The 6277-nt window shown below is 28.7% G+C and overlaps 1 long non-coding RNA gene across 1 annotated transcript; it reads right to left on the bottom strand.

Annotated features, from left to right (window-relative positions):
* Positions 1–697: 697 nt before the first annotated feature.
* LOC127733331 (uncharacterized) lies at positions 698–4988 on the bottom strand. Its single transcript, XR_007997082.1, has 4 exons — positions 4928–4988; positions 4036–4735; positions 3356–3420; positions 698–2445 (listed from the first exon to the last, which is right to left on the bottom strand). It is a non-coding gene; the product is annotated as an uncharacterized LOC127733331 (long non-coding RNA).
* Positions 4989–6277: the final 1289 nt, after the last annotated feature.

The raw sequence follows: 6277 nt of genomic DNA, 5'->3' as shown, positions 1-6277 counted from the left end.
AAGGGTTGAGATCTCACAAAACATGTTTAACCCCGCTGCATTTTTGCGCCTGTCCCAAGTCAGGAGCCTCTGGCCTTTGTTAGTCTTGTATTTTTTTTAATTTTAGTTCATTTATATGTTTTGGAGTTTAGTGTGACGTTTATTTTCACTGAACTAGTACACAATTTTATTTAGGGGCCAGCTGAGGACCACCCCCGGGTGCGGGATTTTCCTCGCTGCGTTGAAGACCCATTGGTGGCCTTCGGTTGTTGTCTGCTCTTTAGTCGGGTTGTTGTCTGCTCTTTAGTCGGGTTGTTGTCTGCTCTTTAGTCGGGTTGTCTCTTTGACATATTCCCCATTTCCATTCTCAATTTTATTTCAAAATTCCCTGTTCACCTGAGTAAGCTATATGAATATCATGGGCAGAACAGTTGCATATCCCTTACAAAAGAAACCTCTTCCCCCTTCAATTGTCATCGAGAGTCAAATAAGACGAATTTTCTAAAATAAATTTTATTTACCAATCAATGTATTCATCAAATACCATTATAATGCATCATATTAAATAATACCTATATGAAACAAGACAATTTGCTTCAAAAGCAAAATTATTATAAATATTAAAGAAATAATTAATATATATATATATAATAACTTAATACTAAATGTATAAGAATTTATAGAATTCAACAACAAAAAACATGAATCCAGAGTTTGTCTTGTTCTTTTAAAAACAGCATTTCAAACAATATAAAAGAAATCTTAAACAAACAAAAATATTGTACAAGCTACAATAAAAAGGTAAAAACATACTGAATTTGTTTATTTGAGGTGTTTTTGACTGATTTCCTAGAGTGATTTAAATAAACTTCACTTCTAAATATGTGCAAAAAACTTATCACCTAGAAAAATATAATTGCCTTTTATTTCTTCTATCTAAACCCCAAGTTTTGTTATTTTGCAAAGATTCTTAATCTTTTTGCACTTCTATCCTTTTCTTACTAAATTTGATTGGGTACATTGTAGTAGTTCAATTTACATATCTAATTGTAATAATTGAGCACTCTGCATTGCAGTGAACGAGTACTAAATTTTTTCTAAGGAAGGGAGATAACTTTAAAGTAAAATTTCTTCATTACGAAATGTATGAAATAGAGCAATATTATCTGTTGGCTCATAATCTATTACTCCAATAATAATTACTGTAAAATCAGAAATTATTGTGATGTTTTTATTAATGCGAAAAATGCGACAGTAATAATAAACAGTCGCATTCATAATTTTAGTAGTAATTTTCCTTCATAAAATCTTTGCAATCGTAGTAATTAAATTTCACGCTTTTGCTCACGCTTTTGCCAGAGGTCAAGGATTCACAATAATAAATGCAGATTAATTTCTGAATTTACAGTAAAAAGAGTATTGGCCTTTTCTCAACACTTTCATTATATTCCTCAGTATCTGCTGACGTGCACTATTTTATTATTTTCTTTCTAAAGTTCTCCAGTTTAAGAATGGATTTAATATTTGTAGTATCTTATTACTCATACTGAAGGATAGGATGGTTTCGAAGATATTGTCATAGATACAATTGCAGCAGGTTCTGAATTTTCATCTCAATTTGAATCTTCAATGCTGGCATCTGACAACAAAAAGCAGTGAAACAAAATAAAAAATATTCAAACCATCTTATCATTCACATTATAAAATTATGATAGAAGCTGCTTAATTTTGCTTTCTTGTTTCACAAGTTCATTCATTTCAATTCATTTCAATTTGGACACTTAAAATTTCAGTTTGTAACTTTGTTGGTGTTTAACACCACTTTCAGCAACCTCCGCTACATTATGGTGACCAGATTTTATTGGTGGAGGAAACTGGCATATCTTATTGGTTGGCATTCAAAAATCTAAACAAAAAGTAAGAGTTCAATCCTCAAAATTCAACTTTCAGAAAATTCATATAAAGATACACGACGAACATTTTGGGGTCTGCTTTTGAAAATGTTACCCAGAATGCATTAGAAAAAATAATAAAAACATATCTATTCTGCAATTCAGAATTTTTTACAAGCATTTTTTATTTGAGATGGTTAAACATTGGATAACAAATGTTAAATTTAATTATAGCCAATGCTATCAAAATTTAAAATGTAAGTTATAAACTTTTTATTATTGCAGAACCTATTCTCTGGCAATTTTCACAGAAATGAAATTTTGCAAAAACTTGTGAATTTACAGAAATTGGAAATTAAATTGAATTTACAGAAATAACTGGAAAATAAAATAACAGCATTTAAAATATATTAATCTTTTGGCTTACAGAACTATCATTTAAGGATTATAGTAAAAACAAAACAACAAAAGTTTATCATATGGTTTGCATGATTATTATCGTCCACAGGATTGACCCATAATTATTGTCCACAGGACTGACCACACACTAAAGCAGCAGCAGTTACACTTTTACCTGTAAAAGAATTTAAATAATATTTCATTCGTTGACAATTCATAATAATTAAGTAAATGTTAAAATATATGAATAAGGTAATGTTAAAGTCAAGTTTTAGGGATTAAAATATTCAAGTGGCATTTTTTTTTATTTAAATAGACAGATATTGTTGTATTAAAAAAAACTTGTTTTCTATTCAAATTTATTGACTACTACGAAAAATATTGCAATAGACATCATGCAGCTAAATTTATGATAAAATGGAAAGCCATCTTTATATACCAATTTTGATTTTTAAGATGTTAAAATCACTATGACTGCTATCGTATCTATCACACATAGTGTCAGATACACCCAGAAGCTATTAAGCTGTAATTTATTTTTGAAATTGACATACTGGAATACCACTGTGGCTATTTCGTTTTTGCCTTATGAGTTTGAATATCTCTTTGGTATCTTTCGCCTCTCTTTGATAAACTTGCATTGTTTAGTTCATTATCATTGACATTTACTCAAAATATTTTCTCAATATATAAACAAAAGAAATGAATTCTTTGAGAATTTGTAATGAAAAAATACAAAACTGAATCATTCAAGCAAAGCTATTAAACATCTTATCTTTGTGACAGCCTTTTCATGACAAATAAATGGTAGATTACCTCCCCTACTTCAGTGAATACAATACTATATTATCATAAAACCATTCTCTCATTCAGTACATCACTGTTAACAGAGTGAATAAGAGAAAGTAGTTGAAAAGGGCTGTAAACACAATTACGGTTACAGCAGAAAATATAAAGATGAAATAAAGATTAAGAGACATTTTTTAACCATAACATCAATTAAAGTTTTATTCGAATTACAAATTTTCTATAGACTTGTAAGCAGACTTTGGCAAAACCATAAAATCAAATATACTCATACCTACCAAAATGTTAGCAGTATCAGATCTCCCAAGTTTTACTTCCAACACCATGAATACATTACATCAACCTATGATCAAATAATAAAAAAAAAGGATTGTTTGAAATATTCCTTTTACAGATCAATCCAAGCATGTTAGATTTCTTTAACAATACAGTATATAAATAACACATAGCCATGAGAGTATAACATTTTCAACCAATGCAAATCCAAAGTTGACAATGTTTTTTTCAAGTGTTGACAATCTGCTTTATCAGCATCACAGCTATGTGTTATTCGAGTTATGCTGAATTCCATGTTTTTTAATGTCTTTTAAATTTAGAATCAAATTGTCGATGGACAGTATTTGTTGTTTATTTTTCTGCACCCAAGGACATTAAAATAATTGTTATCCTGCTGAGCCATGTGCTGTTATGCAGAATGTCACGCTTACATTAACCAATGAAAAACTGGCCAATCATTATGCTTTATTTCTATCAAAATTTTGTATTATCAACTTTCAATCTGTAAACTGGATACCAAATTTAGATGGATAAACTAATAACAAATGATTATGGTTTCAATTTTGAAAACAAATTTATGTTATGTAAAGATAAAATCAATGTCAATAATAGAAAAAGAATCCTCAAGAAAATAATTGTTTTAATGCCTTTACTATCAAGTTTGTGTAGTATTTAAACTTACCACAAATATTTCCTGGTAAAGCCTCAGAATTGGTTGAAGATTTAATTGACCGTCTTCCCAATAGCTGCTATCCTGGCTGCCATCATTGTATCAATGTAAGTGAATGAATGTCCCCCTATTCTATGAGTTTTGTCAAAACTTTTAGACACTAGTTCATAAAAGTCTCATGTTATTTTTGTTTAAAACAGTTTATTTTATCACTTGTCAATGTATTTGTTTTCCATTTATTTTTACAAAATACAGTTCTTCAAAAATATCAGATGCCTGCACTTTTAACTATCAAGAATATGATTTTTTTTTTTAAATCAACAAATTTCAATATAAAATTTAGTACTCTTTCATTTTCACCCTAGATGTTCTTTAACTATGCTTCTTGTAAAATAAATTAAAATATTTTACAAAAGTTTTTTTTTTTTTTTCTTTTTTTTTAGATCCTCCATTCTAAACCATTAGAAGTGTTAATATTCCCTCTGAGGTTTGTAAGTATAAAAAGATCTAGCCATTTTATGCAACAGATAAAAAGAAATTTTCCTAAATTTAAATTTTAAGATCACCAGAAATTCATACTTCCATTCTTGTAGAAAATGGAGAATCTTTACAATTTGTTTTCTTAAAACATATTTAACATTTTTCAATAGCTTTTTTTTCTTTTTACAGAAAAGATCACACAATTATTTCATGCAGCCACAGTAATGGCATCCTGAAAAAGAAATAAGACACTTTTTAATAAATTTGTCATAAAATATAAAAGAACTGAAAAAATATTTACTCAAAAATAATAATGAAGTAGGAATTACAATTATAATTTTTCATAGAAATGCATTAGTGGTAAATTTTAAACTTTTAAACTACACAAATTTTTAAGCAAGAATGAGTAGTGTTTAAATTTTACCTTAAAAGTCTGCTCCAATTGCCATTTCCAGTCTCAATCCTTACGGACAAACTGAATGCTAACCTGGAAAACCTAATGATTAAAACAAATGTTTAGATTAGAATTACTGTTGGAAAATTAAATATATATATAGAAATAGGTTATACATGACTAAAGAAGTAAAAGGATGTTCAAGAACATCAATTTGACAGCTACCCAAGAACTCAAAAGTTCAAGACTTTCATGTAATCAATTTGGTTTTTAATATGTAGTCAATTAATTTCCCCATAGGCGACAATAGTTGCCTTTTCAAGATACAAACTATAGAAAGTTAATTTTTAGATTGAAACCTGGCTAGAATTAAAGAAAAATTATAAGGACAGTATTATTTAGTCCAAAAATCTTCCTTGCCTATCAATTCTGCACTTAAAAATATGTCTCCTCACAACGTAGAAAACACTTCAGTCCCTTTAGCACTGAGGGAAATACATTATTTTGCCTTTGGTTTAATGCAGAGTGCTTGAAGTGTCTAGTAATAAAAAATAATGGTTGCACAAATGAATCAATCAAGATTAGTCATACTTTTAATTCTGAATATCATGTTATCTTTTAAACTGGCTGCACCCATAATATTTAATGGTTTGTTGTAACCTATAACGATGTTGATTATACATTTTTTTCAATCCTCAAGGCACATTATTTTCCTGATATTTTTTTTATTTATTATGAAAATATTTGTTTCAAATAAAGAAATTATAAATCTACTTATATCTTTGCTGTATAAGGCCACCGAGTCTTACTCCCAATACCATGAAACATGTCTCAGAAATAACCTAAAAGGAATAAAAATTGACATAAATTATATATTTTTACAGTTCAGTATAACTGTCATCCTAAAATTTTATCAAAGTCATTCTGTTTCTTACTACCCAATTATATAGCATCAATCCTGTCTGTGTAAAGAATTTAAGAGTTGGAAAAAGGTTTGATCTTATTCCATCTGCACAAAAATTGTCTGAGTAATCTCCCATTGAATAAAACATTATTGTTTGTTTGTTGCACTTGTCTCCCCTCAAAGATAAAACAAACTTTTGTAAATGAAAAAGATAATTACAAGAATAATATTGTACATTGTCTTGTGTACTTTTATGTACATGTAAATTGACAGGATGTAAAGATAATGTATGGCTTAAATAAACTTGCCTGATTTCTTTCATTGTAAATCCTCAGACTTGGTTAAAGATCTATGTAACCATCTTCCTTGGAGCTTATATCCTGGCTGCTTTCAATGGCATTTATGCTATTTGACTCCACTAAAGTCCATTTGAATAACTGAAATGTCTACTTCATTCACAACATTTAATAATATAC

This window comes from Mytilus californianus, unplaced genomic scaffold (assembly GCF_021869535.1).
Source record: "Mytilus californianus isolate M0D057914Y unplaced genomic scaffold, xbMytCali1.0.p SCAF_3, whole genome shotgun sequence".
NCBI lineage: Eukaryota > Metazoa > Mollusca > Bivalvia > Mytilida > Mytilidae > Mytilus > Mytilus californianus.
Note: the sequence above shows the minus strand (reverse complement) of the source record. Positions and strands in the feature narration are given on the sequence as shown.